Source organism: Canis lupus, chromosome 30 (assembly GCF_011100685.1).
Source record: "Canis lupus familiaris isolate Mischka breed German Shepherd chromosome 30, alternate assembly UU_Cfam_GSD_1.0, whole genome shotgun sequence".
Taxonomy (NCBI): Eukaryota; Metazoa; Chordata; class Mammalia; order Carnivora; family Canidae; genus Canis; species Canis lupus.
This window is the reverse complement of record NC_049251.1, coordinates 6,567,219-6,581,591: the sequence shown is the minus strand read 5'-3', so window position 1 is coordinate 6,581,591 and position 14,373 is coordinate 6,567,219. Positions and strand designations below refer to the sequence as shown.

Here is a 14,373-nt window from a genome sequence, read left to right as displayed (position 1 = left end):
CCCCCCCCCCACACACACAAGTTGTGCTCTCAGGGTCATAAGATTCAGCCCTGCATTGGGCTCTGCACTCACTGTGGAATCTACTTAAGACTCTTTCTCCCTCTGCTCCTCTCTCTATCTCTTTAGCTGTCTCTCAACTTACAGGTAGAGAGCATTAAAAATAATTACTGATGCCTTGAATATATACCTTGCTTAAGACATCACTTTTGTGCAGGAGAGACACAGTTGTATCCTCATGGCCTAAGCTGTATCCCAAAATGTCATCAAAATCCATTAGTTGCAGGTGAAATTCTGCACTTAATCTCATGCTTTTGGGTAGGTTGATCATATAATTTACTATTCAAACTGTGAATTATGAGAATGAATTTGAGAGTGAATTATGCTGGTACAACCAGGAAAACTTGGACATATAAACCACCCAAATTATAGGATATTTTTATAATTGGGAATAAAACTTATTGCTTCTTTTTTAAAAAAGATTTATTTATTCATTCATGATAGACATAGAGAGAGAGAGAGAGGCAGAGACACAGGCAGAGGGAGAAGCAGGCTACATGCCGGGAGCCCGACGCGGGACTCGATCCTGGGACTCCAGGATCGCACCCTGAGCCAAAGGCAGGCGCCAAACCGCTGAGCCACCCAGGGATCCCCCAAACTTATTGCTTCTTGAACAGATTATTTTCTCACTTTAGGAAATAACTTAATGCTTCTTGAACAGATTAATTTTCCCATTGTAAAACTAACATGGTAGTTGACAAGTTGGATGGAAGTTTAAATGTGGACATTTTTAAGTCATATATAAAGTTTATGTATTACTATATGATCCAAAATACTTGCCATAGGAGGGACTGAGATACCAGAAAGTGTTAACAGGAGAATTAACAATCGTTATTCATGATTTCCTTTTTCTCTTTAGCTCCCACGGTGAATATGGAAATGAGCTAAAGGAAGAAATTCATAGATCCTGTCAAAAGCATCCCCATGGCTTATCCTGTGAGGTGTTATCCATATAACCTGTCAGGTGTTTTTTTCTAAACAGTCTGGCTCAGATATTTCCTAGGGCCCCAAGGAGAATGTACAGTTGCAGTATTATGGTTGCAAAGGGCTCTAATAACTGTAACCAGTACCAAACATCTAGATTATGTTTTACAGATTGACACGTAGTAGCTCAGTGAAGGCATGGTCTTCAGAGATGCCCACCACTGCTAGCTTTTTTTCCTTGGTAGTTTCTTCACCCTACTCATTCTCAGTTTCCTTCTGGAAAATGGGGATAGCACTTCTTTCCTTAGGTTGAGGATGTAGGTGGAGGGGTTAGAGTAGCACATGGAATGTACACTACAAATGGCAGCTACTGCTGTTATCATCATCAGTGTCAGCTCTTGATCCTCCCAGCAACCCATAGAGTGAATACAGCAGGCTGTGGGAAGAACAGGCTAGGAGAGGGCAAGAGGAGAAGGGAGAGGACAGTCATTCCTGTTTTACCAATGTGGATGGATCTGAAACTCAGGTTTATGAATGCAGCGCAGAATATAAGTCTGATGACTTCATCACTAGGATTCAGAGTAAGACAGACTCTTCTTCTCCTCATCAATCTTGAAGCCAGGGGTTTACACAAGGCTGGCTGAAATATTTCCTGTATCCAAAAGTCCCACATTGTGGCATAGCATAGCAGGTATTTCTCAGAGGCACAGCCTTGAGCATGGTGAGCACCACTATCCTCCCTTCTGTCACCCTGTCCTCTGGTATTATTTTCCTAACCTCCCTGGCCATAAACATTTTACTTCCATGTGGTACAATTCTTAGCATTTAGCAAAAAAAAAGTGGAATACCTCCCAACACATTTAGATAATTTATTTCTAGTGCTAAAGTGTTTTTATTGCCTAAGCCCAGATTACATTGAGCTTTTTCTTTCTTTCCAATACAAGAGAGGTAAGTAATTGAGAGAGTGGCTAAGTGTTATTGCAGGCACCATGGAGTCATTAAACTGGCATACAAAAATGCAGTGATAGACACAGATGGAAGAAGAGGAATGAATGCCAGAAAAAGACATCAGAGGTGTCCACGGCTGCGATTAGAAAGTAGACCTTTTCTACTTTATCCCAGGGGCATGAGGCAAACAGGTGGAAGACCATTGAGTTTACACAATCTAGAGTTCTTTGCTTATGGACCTTGATGTATCCCTTGCAAAAAAAGAGATACCCTTCATGTCAGGAGTCACTGGGGGGGCAAGTATTACCCATCTACCTGGTTCATAGGTTTCTGTTTCTAAGTCAAAAGGTTTAGTGGATTTTCCAGCCCTGAGAAATTGATCACCAGAATCTTTTATTCATAACTAAATTTGAAATTGCAAGTCTCAAAATAAACATGAAATAAGTCTCCTGTGTGGCAAAATGCCCTATAATTTTCAGCTCACTAGGCTCTATAAATTTCAGCTTTTGAATTCACAAATAACAATCAGATGAGTAAATGAGTTCAGTTGCCCTAAGACCTGGCTACGAGGTTAGGTACCTAATCTGAACCTACAGCTGATGTTTGTGTTAGGAAAAACATGAGTATCATGTTTTCTCACACCGTCAATGCATGCCTTCTTCAAGGAACAATTCAATGCAGCTCTATTGGTTGACCTCTTGTTCTAAATAGCCACACACACTCTGGCATGTTGTCACATGCTAAGATTCTGGTTTCAAACCAGAAACATGTGCGGCACATGTGTGAACCAAATTCACAATAAAGGAAAGATCTACTACTTCTTTCATACATCATTCTCCTCCTGAACCCAATTTTCATTTCTCCTTTGCTCATTATTTACATATTTTTGGTTGTTTGAAAGCTGTATGCATTGTAGAATTTGAATACCACCCTTTTTCCTAGAATACTCCTTTGATAAAATGTACAGTGGGCAAAGCCAATTAGTCAACAAGGTCGGTGGACTTCAGCAAAAGAGAGCTGCCAAAAAAATACCAAGATCCATAGAAAGAGAAAGACTATAGAAATGGAGCCATGGTACCTCTCAGTCATTTATAATTAGAACATAAAGTTAGCAGAGCCTAGAGTTGATTTATTATGCTTCTCTCCTCTCTTCTCCCCTCTTTCCTTCCTTCCTTCCTTCCCCTTTCCTGCCCCTACACACCACAACACACATACACATACTCATCTCAGAACTGGATGACAGCCTAATGGTAATTCCTTTTTTTTTTTTTTTTTTTTTTTTGTTTTTTTTGGTAATTCTATACCAACTTTTAATTTATCCAAATTACCAGGTTCCCACTGCTATATGCCAAGGTACCAGTGAGCTTTCTGGTGCCACCCAGCAATTCAGAGTCAGATGATAGCTGCACCCTTGTTGCAACTTGCTTTATGAACTCCTCTTGTTTATGGCTTTTTAACTTTGCAATAATGAGCCCCTTCATACTGAAATGGAGTCTAAGGAATAGAGAAAGGATTCCAGTCTAAGCAGGAAAAGGAGATGAAAAAAAAAAAAACACCCATTTTCAAACCATAAGACAGGAAAAAACAGGGGCAGGACCAGTTGTTAAAAATATTGTTTTTATAGGACTTGTGGCAAAAAAAAAAAAAAAAAAAAAAAAAGCCTTTTCTATAAGACTACCTACATTCATCGAAAACTAAATAAAAATTAGAGCATGCATTTATGTTTTTTTTTGTTTTAATTTTTAGTTACAAACCCATTCTTCATAAAGCTTTCTTTGATTTGGTCATTTTCTACTTTGACTTTTGAAAGATTCTCCTACAAATTCAAAATATGAATTGGTTGACCTAAGCAAATAGAATGGAGAAAAATTTTTCCACCACACCTTCATATTTTACCCTTTTTTTGTGGTCCTTAAAGAGCTACCCAAATCTTCTTAACATCGAATAGAACCCCCTTTCCTGTAGAGCATAGCCAACATCCTACCACGCTTGAAGATCTTATCTCAGTTTCTTCCACAGTGTCCTCACTTAACTTTCTTAGTTATCTTCTTCCATTCTTTCATTCCACTAATGTTTATGCACTATGAATATAGCAATGACAGAAAAAAATAAAACTCCCAGCCCTTATTTGAATGGAAAGAGATAGACAATAAAGAAAGTAAATATTTATGATATATTGTATGTTTTATAGTGACAGGTTAAGGGAAAAAATAAAATAAAGCTGTGATGATATTGTGTGTTTATTCACTTCAATAGAATAATCAAGGCCCATTTTCCTGAGAAGTGGTCCCATCACCCCAGCTTATCAGAAGACATAATACCATGCTTGTTGTCTCTTGAGGTTTCAAGTAACCCTCAGACAACTTTCAACCCAACCAGTGTTGGAACAATCTTCTTATTTAACATGTTCTGTACTCACTGTGGCAGGTACTGTGAGGAAAACAAAGAATTAATAGAAATAAAAGATAATTTAAAATTGTTTGTCATTTCAAATAAATTCCACTTCTTTAGGATAGAAATAAACTATATGAATCATCATATTCTTTAAGAACTTGACACAAATCATGTTATTAAAGAGCTATTTGCTATAGCCCAGGTGGTCAGAAAAGGCTTTACCTAGTAGCTTGCTTAGGATCTGAGCTATGAAAGAAATGACATGGGTAACAAGGAAAGGACATTGGAAGTGAGGAGAGCAACAGGGCTTCTGCAGTCTCCAATTCCTCAATACAGTTTCTAAGTAGTTTATGGTTAATGCATTTGGAATTCCAAGATAATTTCCAACTTTTTTCCCAAGACTTTCTCCTTCAAACATAGTCTTGTGCCTGATTTTCCTTGTGCCTGATTTTCCTTTGGTGGTTTAGATAATTATTAGTTCACTATTCAGAACCATGTTATGTTCAATTTTATTTTTCCTGAGCCCCTCGTAAGTACCAGGCTCTGTATAGGCTACCAAAATGAAAAACACACAAACAAAAAAACAATGACAGTTCTCAGGGAACTACCAAACTGGTAAGTGATCTAGCAACTATACAACTATGGTAGATAATGCTCACTCTTTCTCAGAATCCACTCTTTCCTGATTTTTTCACTGGGCATATGGCAATTCAGAAAAAAGCAACATTTCTAGTGTCCTAGGTAGAGATAGCCTCAGTTCTGGCCAACAAGTGGTAAAAAGAAGGGATATAACTCTTCCCTTAAAGTCCATTTATGATTGGTTTCTGCTACAGACTACTACAGAACCAGTTTACTTACATGAAAAACTAGAAAACCAGATAAAGCATATGAAACAACTCTTTCAGACATTGAGACAATAAGCAGAGCAAGTCTGTGATCACTGAGAAAAGGGAAACAGAGGTAAAGCCTGCCTATAGAAGATGGCCTGTGGGGAAAGATCCAAGACAAATACAGGAGAGCTTGTTGAGCTGAAAAGACATCCATTGGCTTTTAGGAAGGCTGACGCAGGCAAAATTTGTAGGAGGGAGTTTGGAGAGGTACAATCTATGCAGAGAAACATTCATAAAAATCCCTTTAACTACGTGTGTACACAATGAAACTCCACAAAAAGAAATGTTGGGGCAAAATAACTATCAGGGAAATAATAAAACAACTCCTAGAGCTTTAACTAGGTTAAGATACATTCAAACTCTTTTCAGCTAGAGCAGAGAAACCTCTTTAAATCCTCAGGAGATTCAATAAAGAACCTACAAGGGTCATGACTTGGTAAGATGCTGAATTAGCCCTAGAGTAAAGGCTACTCTAAACCAATCCTAACAAAGCTTAAAAACAAATAATAAGGCTTAAAAACAAACTTGGAAATATAAGCTTTGCAAGGAACTTAATCACCTAACCAGACTACTTCAACACTCTTTAAAGGAAGAACAACATAGTAAATTACTCATTATTGTAATATGCGTAATATGCTATTCTATAAAAATTGGCTACATAAGCAAAGAAGCAGCCAATTGTTACCACAAAATAGGAGAAAATACAAGCAGAACCCAAAATGACGAAATTGATGATGAAATTAAGAGAATGATTTTAAATCAACTTTACAAATGTGATTAATAGTTCCTAATTATAATAAATAATTTTATAATAAGTAATTTTTTTCAGGTAACAAATTCCAGTCTGTTTTATTTCTAATTCAAATATTGCAAATATACAAAAGTTGCCAGGATAAAGCCGGACACATCTAGATTTATTTATATAATGCTAAAGAAATTTGATTTTGATTTCCATTTTGTGAAATTTTGCTATGGGGTCTGGCTTTGTTCTGTACTGACATGAGTCATTGAAACTTGATTATCCCATTCCACATGCAATTTTCTGTCCCAGAAGAACAAAAAACTTGGAATTTTAGCGCACATGCAGTAATCCTGTTAATATTGCTTTGCATTTTAGTAGGGAGGCAGCTGTCCCTCAGCTTGGGCAGAGGGCAGAGAAGTTATATGACATGCTCAGAAAGGGAACAAGAGACAAGTGAGGGTTGAACAACAAGAATATAGGGACCTTGAGCATTCCTGTATATGAAGATAACGAGGGTACTTCATAGGTAGGGGATCCTGAGTGAGGGAGAATTTAAGACTGGTTTTGAAGGCACAAGCCTGAGATGATCAGCTAACCAGGGATGATGCAGCAGAGGTAGTAGCACCAGGTACAATTCCTTCACCCAACACTAGAATATAACATTCTTCTGTAGAGAAACTAAATTATTCTACCTATGCTGAAGTATGGAAAGAGAGGTGGAAAAAAACATGCAAAGTAATGGAATGAGAGTAGAAAAGGAGAAATCATATGGTGTTAGATTGAATTAAAAGTATCAAGGTGGGGACACCTTGGTGGCTCAGTGGTTGAGCGTCTGCCTTTGGCTCAGGGCATGATCCCAGGATCTGGAATCAAGTCCCACATTGGGCTCCTTGCTTGAAGCCTGCTTCTCCCTCTGCCTAGGTCTCTGCCTCTCTCTCTCTCTCTCTCTCATTCTGTTTCATAAATAAATAAATAAATAAATAAATAAATAAATAAATTTAAAAGATCTTTTATCAAAGTATATAGATAGATATAGATATAGATATAGACATAAATATTTCCCAGCTTTGTCAACTACAAGAAACTAGAAGCAATGATTCTCATTAAGAATGAGCATACTAGCATCCAGATCCTGGCATCTAAACACTATTTCATTTTTCTCTAAAAGGAACTAGTGATTCTTGGAGAAATGCTGCTTCTAGCCTTGAGGCAGGAAAAATTTTAGACCTTCTTGAAACTTCTTGGTGTGCTAAAAATTAAGGGAGTGCTCAACATCTAATAGGGTTGTGTCAAAATGACACAGGATCAGCTGGAAGGGGCTTCCCATTGGCTAAATTTGGATAATTCTGAGCATCAAAGTAGAAACTGCCAGTAATATATTACAATATATTGAATTAGAAAATAAATTAATGAATTGATGTATATGAGAACAAATGAATGAATGTATTGAACCTTCTTTTACAAAAAGAGAAACCCTATTTTACAAAGAAATGCCAACTAATAATACAGAAAATATGACAGACTGTGGAAAATATTTATTTTGCAATCATCATAGTCATAATTGATTCAGCAAAGAATCATCGGTGGATGCTAAAATCATTGATTAAAAGATTGTCAGGAAACAGAATATTCATACAGCCTCAGATATCACTTTTTAATTAAGTAAAATAAAGAAGAAATCTAGAGTCCATCAACTAGATTAATTGATTCAACTTAATATTGCTAGTAAGGAAATAAACAGGTATCACATGCCTTATTTTAGAAATTACTGAGAGTACATCATCACCTATGTAACATTTCTTCCAAATGTGTTTCACCTAAATCTAGTCATGAGAAAACAGCCATATAAATTCAAATTGAGGGACATTCTGAAAAACAACTGTCCTGGACTCTTCAAAACAAACAAAACGGATTAATCTAGGTGAAAAGTATATAAGTAATTATACAACTATTCTTGTAACTTTTCTATAAGTTGGGGAACATAACACAGAATAAACTCTCCATAAAAAAAGTAAAGGATTAACAGGCCTTGAGTTGAATGCCTACAGTATACTCATGTTAATCAAATGCATATTTCATGTATTTCAATCTCACGCCCCCTCCAATTTTTAGAGGTGCTTTTTTTTTTAATTTCCACTTGTGGTCCAGGTGGAAAATGTGTTTGGTTGCAAAATGTTAAGTAAACAAGAGTCTTTAATATAATTAATAAGAAAAATGGCCATGAAGAAAAATAAGGAGCACATATATAATAAATTAGTTGCATGGCCAAATAAGATTATGAATTGTCACTGATAACTAGGAAATAGTATATAATCTAAATTGTAAAGGACATCCATCATGTGATAGCCATCCAGATTCATATGTGTACCCTTGTTATTATTGTAGAACTTCCACCTGATGTGTCTCTCTTCTCCAAGGCAGAAGCCAGAACTGTCTCCACTGAGATTCCCTTTTAGATGGGGGCATAGGCATGTGACTTGGGTTCTGCCAATCAGATACATCCATAGAAGTCTTTGATTTGTAATTGATCCATATAAAGAGAGAGTATGGAAAATCCATGTTTCAGTTAGTGTAGCAGAAGACACACCTGGTTTTTGGAACCACGAATGGAAAGGCTTCGGTCATCTAGTCACCAGTATCATCTTTGCAGTCTGGAAGGTCTGGGCTGAACCAGCAGCAACAAATCTGTCTTTCTGAGGGCAGCTCTGGGAGTGTGGTTTGGGCACTCTTCCTAGCTGCAAAGCTTCTATCTGACTCTCTAGATCCTAAGGAAACTGGTCAGCTTCCCAGTTTCCTTTAATGAATTCCTTTTCTGCTTAAACTAACTAGAGTCAATTCTGGTTTTGCTAATAAGAACCCTGGCAGGTATGACACTGTAGCTGACTTCCAGATTTACCATCTCCCATAGAATTTTAGGATATTCCAGATTAGAAAACCTTCCACCATTTTCAAATCAGAATAGTTAATCTTAGTTGCAAATAAGTGTATATTATGGACAATGATGACAGGAATTATTTTGTTAAACATAAAGATATGAGGAGGATCATAATATTCACAGGGTCATTACTTCATTTTTAGATATGCGTTAGCCTGGTGGTTCTTGGATTCTGAAAACATTTCCACATACCTTTCAATAGGTCTTTTAGTTTGTCAAAACCTCAATCATGTGTGGTGATTTTGAGAGATTTAATCCATATATTTCTAATTCACATTGATTCACCTCATTCAGATGGGACTCCAAGATAATAAAATAATGCCCAAAGGCAGAGGACTCTGTTAATTATTTTTTTCCTGGTTGTGTGTACTTGACTGGAGTACCTCCAATTTCAGGGAGCTGAAATAAGGTCACAACATGGATTGATTATTTTCCTTTACTTCAATATCCATTTCATCTGAAGCAGTTGTGGCAGTATACTTTGTGCTGCCTATTTCCTTTGTAGCCTACTCATTCTTCAGTTGTTTATAGGTGAAATGCAATCTGAGTTCAGGATGCCTTGGCAGCACTTCTGGTAAGGTTGGATTCATCTTTCCTGGGTTAAAGGTTACATGACAGTGAACTGTCAGTGATTTAGATTCACACTAATACTAATAGAGTGAAAAGCAGTTTTTTCTGCCCTACCAGCCCCATTTGTTTTGGATTGAACTCGAGAGAGACAGTCATTGATGAAGCCAGAGATAAAAGAGTAAGGAAATCTTTGCAATTCTTATCTAAGCCCTCCAAATCCCCCTTACCCAATACATCTATCCCAGTTCAAGTCATTGAACTAAATTGGTTAATCCAGTGGACCAACTCACTGGCAGTATTTTATTTTCACTACATAAAATTTTCCCTCCTCCCCCCATAAAATTCTTAATCTCCACATTAGTCCATGGCTGTCCAAGGAGACTGTGTGCTCTCCTCACCCAATGGTTTCTGTTCTTGGTAGAGATGTTAGAATGGCTATTTGGGATGATATTATAATTTAGGGCCCAAGGTAATCTCTTGAAAAGTTTTTTTTTATAGGAATTTTATTCATGTTCAATGAAAATGTATTGAGCACTAGTGTGCTTATGGGACTGTGCTAGGTACTCTAGTGGATATCACACACCACTCTCCTTTCTTCACTATGATCCACTTGTATTGACTTTCTTTCAGTTCCTGATCTCTGCAAAATCTTTTCTGCCTAAGAGCTGTATACATGCTGTTCACTCTGCCTAAACCTACCTTGTCTGTCCCTATGAATAGGCACATGCCGTTTTCAGCTGACTCTGTCTTATTTTTGAGGCCTTGGATTAAGTGTATCTTCCTTTGGAGAGGTCTTTTCTAACCACTCAATATAAGTTTTCTCTCCTAGTACCCTCTGCCTTCACAGTACATAATTTTTAATTAAATATTCATTTGGTTGTTTTCTTGTATACTTTCTTTCAAAAGACTGTAAACTGCATAAGGGCAAATACCAGGTGTGTTTTGTTAACTACTATGTACCTAGTATTTTCAGTACTGAGTCTGCCATATGGTCAGTACTACATACAACCCACTGAGAGATAGTTGCCTATTCACATTTTGAAATGATGGACAATGTATTTCACTAAACACAGAAATTAATATCTAGTATTATGTTTATGCCCAAGAAATGAATTTAATAAATAATACATAGTTATCCCTCTCTATAAGTAGCTATTCCTTTGCTGGTTAGTCTAAACAGAAATTTCCTGACAATCTTTTCAGACATTGTTGTGAACTTGGGCCACATAATAAAAGGTCATACAAATTTCTCCCATTAAATTCATTTGTGTTGGGCATCCCGGGTGGCTCAGCAATTTAGTGCCACCTTTGGCCCAGGTTGTGATCCTGGAGACCCGGGATCAAGTATTGAGCCCTACATTGGGCTCCCTGCATGGAGTCTGCATCTCCCTCTGCCTGTCTCTCTCTCTCGCTCTCTCACTCTCTCTCGCTCTGCATCTCTCATGAATAAATAAATAAAATCTTTTAAAAAAATTCATTTGTGTTTGTATTATATTGACTCCAGAGCAAGAAGTGATAGTTCTTCATTGGGAAGTTTAAAAATGCAATGAGTAACCCATCATTTTCATACCATTTTATATTAATCATCTCTCTAGGAGCTTCATTTCTCTATTTGCTGTTAACTGTATTTACCAGAAGTGAATAAGCTTTCAGCATTCTGTGCATGAACGAAGAAGTTAAAAAAAAAGTGAGGCATGATTCCAAATTATTCCAGTCATCTGTCTTGTTTGGGTTTGCATTTTCAGCCTATGAGTGAAATGTTAGGTATGACTGACTCAGTGAAAATGGAAGACATGCCTTTAAATTCTGGTATTGGGAAGTGTTGACACCAGTTTTAATGAAACATGAGGGAATTAATAGCCAATAAGGTAAAAATCTGGTGTTTCAATGAATTAGGTATTTTTGTCTTTCTTGTTGTCATCTTATAGTGAAGGAACTCTTCCTCAAGTGCCTCTTAATTAATAGTGTCTCTGCCTCAACCGTCCATTCTGCTGCCTCCAGTGAGATGGGAATTGGGACAACTGGCCAGGCACCTGGATTGGTAAGAAAGAGTAATCTATATAGCATGTTGAGCACAATGAGGAATGAGCACGTAGGATGTCCCATAACCCAGTCATTAAAATAGTGTGGAGAAGGGTCTGGAGGGGCAAGGATATCTGTTCTGCCCTCCACCTGCACTCTCTTCAACAAAGCTTCAAAATTGGCCCTTCAGCTAAGTAGTCTTTTATTCCTCACCCTATAGTCAACCTCTCTCCTGACCTAAATTTCCCCAGCCCCATGCAGTGCAATCTATTTATTTAGGAAACCCAGTGCTCTACTAAGTGGCAATATGTTTCCTACCATAAGATGAATAGATGAAAAGTTGAATATAACAGCAATGGCTCCTGCTCCTAGGGAGCTTATGTCCTGGAGTAGGGGCAAGAATGTGGGTTGATGAAGGGACCAGGATTTAGGCCATAATGCATTCTATGCTGTAACAAAAGCATTTTCAATATGCAATGACAGTATGGAGGAGAAGAGAACACATTCCCCATAGACTCTTGAATATTCTGAAATAACAGTGGCCTCAGTGGTATCTAGCACTGATCAAATTTATTTATTTTCCTACCATGTTGGGGCATCCCAATTCCACTCTCAGGTTCTATAATTCACTAGGAGGATTCACAGGACTGAAGTAAAGCTTTATTCAGGACTGTGATTTATTATAGTAAAAGAATACAAAGCAAAATCAGCAAAGGGAAAAGGCACATGGATTGGGGCTGGGGGGAGTCCATAGAAAACCAGGCACAAACTTCCAAGGGTCATCTCCCAATAGAGTCCAATTGGATGTGCTCAAATCCTCCAGTGAGGAGGCAAAGCATCCTCCAGCATGTCCAGGCAAAGCTCATTGGAGACTCCAGGGTTTTCACTGTGGACTAGTCGTGTAGGTACCCTCTACCTAGAACATATGAAAATTTCAGATTCCTAGAATGAACACAGGAATTTGCCATAAATCACATTTATGTCAACACCTTCAGCACAGTGAGCCACTCACATGAGTCTGGCAATGGTGGGAACCCTCCCTAAATTCAAGCTCCCAGATGCCAGCCAATGGCCAACCTTACAACTGGTATTCTAATCTGTAAAATAGATTAAGCCTATCTTAACTCATTTCTGCACATCTATCTTTTATGTGTTTATACATGTATTTAAATATCTAGAAAAGAGAGTGCCTTTTGTATTTGTATTTTTAATTTTAATCCATGTTAAATAAACTATGTTTTTATTCTTAAATGATGTACCATTGATCTAATACCTGTTTTCAGTGGTATGCTAGAGCCAGTTGGTACATGCTTACAAGAGCCTATTGTTAAATGTTAAATGCCAAGAATTTTGTGAGCTCCAGGTTGGTAGCTTGAAATGACCTCTGGCAGGAATATTCACACCATCATAATTGGCGAATGTTAAAATTAGGGATTTCCCCACCTGTCTGGAGAGCTGGATTTTAACCATTTACTAGCACACCATTGCCTATGTTTATGTTCCAAGGGAAAAAAGGTGGGAGAGTAAAAAAAGTGAATTTTCACAGTTACCAAGAAAAACCCCTACTTACATTTATTTATTCATTCATTTAATAAATGTAAAATACAGAAAGAGACAAGTTAGCTGCCTTTACAGAGCTTAAACAGTCTAGTGGGGGGAGAGATAATAAACACAAATGTATTAGGCCAAATTATTCTCACATTAATGTATATTTCCTTCACTAGAATAGGACACTCAAAAGAAAGGGAGGTATTTTTCCTCGTACTCTAAGAATCTTTATCTATGCTAGACTCTCCAATTTTTAATAAATGTGATACAGGCTTCCTGAAGACAATGTCCCTCCTGCAAAAAAATAAATGATCAAGCTTTTGTTTGGGGGAATAAAGGACAAATGAGAGAGCCTGAAATGGGCAGTTTGGACAGGGGGGTGCAGGGGAGGCAGAGCTGGCCTTTCCACATGGAAGGGTGCTGGTTTTTCTGATGTGGGGGGAAGCGGTGTACTTAGGAAGGTGAGGGCTAGGAAGCCGGCCATCAGTTATAGCAGGCACTAAGAGTGGTCCACCCCTCTTCCCACCATCCAAAGAGACATTTTGTACAATGAAGCGCTATGATGAGTGACAGATGTACTAAAGGAATGATACATGGAAGTCAGACAGTAAGAGGATCAAGCCCTCGGAGCCAAACTAAAGGCCCTTGGGCTCCCTCCCAAGCAGCGAAGAACAAACAGTAACATTGATATAACTCAATCACACTCCAGACCCTATTATAATTGTCTTGAATACTTTAACACCTTTAACCCACACAACAGCCCTGCAAGGTTTTTTTTATACAAGAGGAAACTGAAGCAGAGTGAGCCTGGACAACATTGACACATAGCTAGGAAGTGTCAGTTTTATACTTGATTTGGCCCCAGAAGCCACTGAAAGAACCACCACAATGTTCTGGTTACAGATATTAGATTTTCTTTCTTTTTTTGAATTTCACTGTATTTTTCCAGCTTTATTGCAATATAATTGTCATATAACACTGGGTAAGTTTAAGATGTACCATGTAATGGTTTGATATATGTATATATGTATATGTTGCACAATGATTATCACAATAAAATTGGTTAACATCTATCACCTCACACAGTTACAGTGACCTTTTTCTTGTGATGAGAACTTCTAAGATCTACTCTTTTAGTAACTCGCAAATATGCAGTACAGTGTTGTTAACTGTAGTCACCATGCTGTACATTATATCTCCAGAACTTATTCATCTTGTCACTGGGAGTTTGTACTCTTTGGCCATCTTCAGTCATTTCCCCCACCCCTTACCCTCTGCATCTGGAGACTACCAATCTGTTCTTTGTGTCTATGAATTTGCTTGCTTCAGATTCCACATGTAAG

The 14,373-nt window shown here is 37.7% G+C and overlaps 1 long non-coding RNA gene across 31 annotated transcripts in view; it reads left to right on the top strand.

Annotated features, from left to right (window-relative positions):
• The window catches only part of LOC102155895, a 648,303-nt gene that overhangs the window by 423,841 nt on the left and 210,089 nt on the right, over positions 1–14,373 (top strand). For 2 of the 31 annotated variants that reach the window (XR_005381487.1, XR_005381488.1), the window contains exon 7: positions 11,389–11,501. The exons of the other annotated variants lie outside the window; for them this stretch is intronic. This is a non-coding gene — a long non-coding RNA (uncharacterized LOC102155895). The remainder of the gene's footprint in view (positions 1–11,388; positions 11,502–14,373) is intronic. 31 annotated transcript variants of the gene reach the window in all.